The sequence below is a fragment of the Artemia sp. Qi Xiang Cuo genome, unplaced genomic scaffold (genome assembly GCF_049724085.1).
Source record: "Artemia sp. Qi Xiang Cuo unplaced genomic scaffold, ASM4972408v1 HiC_scaffold_3218, whole genome shotgun sequence".
Lineage (NCBI taxonomy): Eukaryota > Metazoa > Arthropoda > Branchiopoda > Anostraca > Artemiidae > Artemia > Artemia sp. Qi Xiang Cuo.
In genome coordinates, this window is record NW_028300611.1 from 10,694 (window position 1) to 14,696 (window position 4,003).

At 33.1% G+C, this 4,003-nt stretch overlaps 1 long non-coding RNA gene across 1 annotated transcript; it reads right to left on the reverse strand.

Annotated features, from left to right (window-relative positions):
- Nucleotides 1-962: 962 nt before the first annotated feature.
- On the reverse strand, nt 963-3,762 carry LOC148938490 (uncharacterized). Its single transcript, XR_016143682.1, has 2 exons — nt 3,411-3,762; nt 963-1,344 (listed from the first exon to the last, which is right to left on the reverse strand). It is a non-coding gene; the product is annotated as an uncharacterized LOC148938490 (long non-coding RNA).
- Between the last annotated feature and the right edge of the window lie 241 nt (nt 3,763-4,003).

A 4,003-nucleotide genomic window follows, 5' to 3' on the forward strand; every position in this document is an offset into this window, starting at 1 on the left:
CATGGTGTTAATACATAAATGTAAATACTTAGAGAAAAGTAAAAAACTGAATATTATAATGTTTATTTAAAATAATAAGTATAGAATAGTATTGATGAACAATCAATAGTTGCCAGGAAGTATTGAAAGTGCTCTAAATATTTTTCGATCCGCAAGTTAGAAAGTCTCGACATATTTCCAGAAAATTGCCAGTTTAATTGTTTCTGCTAGAAAATTATTGCCGAACGTTCACGAAAAACGCTTAAAACGCTCTGTATGAAGCCAAAGGTGTTTTGTGTGCATTTTCAGATGTGCTGCTTTTGTATCGAAGATTCATGTTGAACTTTGTTGACATTTTCTATTAACTATTGAATGTTCGTTGTACTATTTAAATTTTGCATTTTCGACTTTTAAGCAAAATTGAAATGTATTTGTAATTTACTTCTGTAAAAGTCCTTGCACTTTTTTAACCCTCTTTAATATCTGTCGGTAGAAAACGATTACCAAGAATTGTGAAAACTACTTTGAAACAATAGTAAATACTTATTTATCTCAAAAATAAAAGTGTATTAGTTCTCTTCAGTGTCATATGTTTTAAGTTCCCATATTTCAGTGCACTGCTCTTTTCTTCTGCTCCACTACTACTCTTTCTTAGTCAATTAAAAATCTGGAGGAATAAAATTCCTATTAGAGGTAAAATATATATATGGAATTTTAGTAGCATTTATGTTGGATTAAGTAGAGCTCTGAGGCAAGATAGCGGTTAAACGTGACATTCGCCATTTGTTAATATTCATTTGAAAAGTTCTTTTGAAGAAATAGAATAAGTAATAAATTATTTTTCTTACACTAATTCTACTATTCAACTAATTCTATAAAAATAAAGTATTAGGTCTGTTTTCCGGATTTCAGTTTAAACGACATAGTTGAGCCTCCCCTCGTACACTACATTTTGTGAAAAATATTTTGCTTAGTTAATCTCATATTGTTCAATATTTATCTTTCTTCTCACTCATGAATATATTCATTTTTATTCATATGAAAACTCATCATACCAAACAAAATGTACAAAGTACAACGCTATTAGAGATGATCATATATATTTACATAGACAGTAGTACAAAAACACCTATGTAACAGAGCAAACACAAATACAATGAACCCTTATAGTAAGTTAAATTTTTTTTAAACAAGTTTTTTTTAACTGAAAGCAAGGAGCAACATTAAAACTTAAAACGAACAGAAATTATTTCGTATATGAAAGGGGCTCCCTACTCATCGCCTCGCTCTTTACGCTAAAGTTTGAGTCTTTGTTGCAACTCTACTTTTTAAAACGATACAAAATCCCTCATCAGATTTGGGAACCTAAAAAGAAGGAAAAACAATCAATAAATTTTCTCAATAGTTACATAAAAAAGAAATTAATGTACAAATTAACGTAATTAGATATTGTTAAGCATAATATTCAAACTTGTTTTTAATTTATTCATTTCTTATTTATTGCAGCAACTGTTTCCCGATGAAGACTCGCAAGGTGAAGTGTCTGTTTCAAGAAAAGCCGAACCAACTGATCCCAGATCACCCCTCCCTTTAAAGAGAAAAAAAGCCAGATTCCACTGACCAACTATTAAGGTTAGCTACGGCATACTTCAAGCAACCTCAGACAGAAGAGAATATTCTAGCTCAAGGTTGGGCTATAAAAATGAAGAAGCTACGCCCAGACCAAAAACGATTTGCTGAAAAAATTATTAACGATATGCTTTTCGAAGCGGAGTTGTGCCACCTGACGAGAGAAGGAGTGCGGTTTGAAGCGTACCAATGTTGGTCACCCTCGTAAGCGTCATTGACATCTTCTCACTCAAATTAATCAGGTTATAATTGGCAATACCATCCTCACCCTCCTCCCAACGTCCAGATAACTTCCTCTTCTCTTCTAGCGGACCGTCTTTCCACCTCAGCTTCACAACCCACACGACTTGAAAACGCGGAAAATACTGCTTAGTTCGCTTCAAAATTTAACTCTATGGTAGTCGAGTTAAAAAATGTTGAAAAAGTTTTGCAACAATTTTTTAGTTTTTGGCTCTGTTTATTTGAATTTTTGTCATGTTTTTCTAATTGCTCTGTTTATTTGAATTTTAACTACTTTTTTGATTAAATTTATCACCTCAATTTTTATTGTTTACTTTTTGTCATGTTTTTTTTGTGAAAAGAAATATTACCTCCTTTGTCCAAGAACCTAGTATACATTGTAATTATTTTTTTGTACTTGTCCCATTATTGGTAGCACCCTCAAGAATTTTGATCTGCAAGATCTGACAAAAACTGGTCTTTATTTGGAGACAATTAGCTCAGGCTCAGTGGAAAAACTATGTTGTATGTATATTTTAACTAATTATTTAATATATAGAGTTAGAGTTATAATATATAGAGTTATAAGGTTAGCTACGGAATACTTTAAGCAACTTCAGACAGAAGAGAATGTTCTAGCTCAAGGTTGGGCTATGAAAATGAAGAAGCTACGCCAAGACCAAAAATGATTTGCTGAAAAATTATTAACAATACGCTTTTCGAAGCGGAGTTGTGCAATCTGAGGAGAGAAGGAGTGCGGTTTGAAGCGTACCAACGTTGGTCACCCTCGTCAGCGTCATTGACATCGCCTCACTCAAATTAATCAGGTTAGAATTGGGAATACCATCCTCACCTTCCTCCCAACGTCCAGATAACTTCCTCTTCTCTTCTAGCGGACCGTCCTTCCGCCTCAGCTTCACAACCCACACGACTTGAAAACGCAGAAAATACTGCTTAGTTCACTTCAAAATTTAACTCTATGGTAGTCTAGTTCAAAAATGTTGAAAAAGTTTTCCAACAATTTTTTAGTTTTTGGCTCTGTTTATTTGAATTTTTGTCATGTTTTTCTAATTGCTCTGTTTATTTGAATTTTAACTACTTTTTTTTATTAAATTTATCACCTCAAATTTTATTGTTTACTTTTTGTCATGTTTTTTTTTGTGAAAGGAAATATTACCTCCTTTGTCCAAGAACCTAGTATACATTGTAATTATTTTTTTGTACTTGTCCCATTATTCGTAACACCCTCAAGAATTTTGATCTGCAAGATCTGACAAAAACTGGTCTGTATTTGGAGACAATTAGCTCAGGCTCAGTGTAAAAACTACGTTGTATGTATATTTTAACTAATTATTTAATATATAGAGTTGGTATTCTGGGCGGTCTGCTTTTCATAACTCTTTGTCGTAGTTCACATAATTTTGTTAATAAAGTATTATATTTTCACCTTATTTTGGTACATTTCGAGTTAGGTTTAACCTAAATTCACTTCTTGGGTGTGTTCTGAAAAATGGACAAGTACGATTTTTTTATTCATTTTGTGTTAAAAATGTAAAAGAAATAAAGAGAAAATTGATACATACCTGAATGTTATCTTTCAACGCCTCAATAATTACAGAGCATGTTTCCATTATGATGAGCTCCAGAGTCCGGTGAGCAAAGGTGCAGATAAAGTTTAGGTCTTCTGAATCCATGCCGGAAGCTAGGTGGAATGTGATGGAAAGTCTGAGTCGCAGGAATTACTTCTCGCATATTTGTATCCTTCTTATCTATATTGTGCCGTACTAACTTGAGTAAAAAATCAAAACTATTTTGGTCCATTCTGATAAAGTTCCTGTGCCCCTTTTGTTCTGCATCGTGCAGAACGTTCAGTAAATAATCATGAGTGAAGCGATTTCTATTCTTATACCACTCCTTGGACCAACGACGTTTCCTGTTTTCTTTTTGTTTTCGCTTGAGCACAATCAAGGTACATGTAAGAAAAGTCAAATATAGTATTAGACTGCATTTCACACACGGTAGACACTTCACTAATTGGCTCTGAACTGAAACTAAAAATCTTGCCGTGAGTTAAAATTAAACTTGAAATTAGCTTTGATCAAGATTGACGGGTTAATTGAAGGTTGATTGAAGCACACGTCAATCGATTGATTCAAGCATGATTGACCGTCTAGGA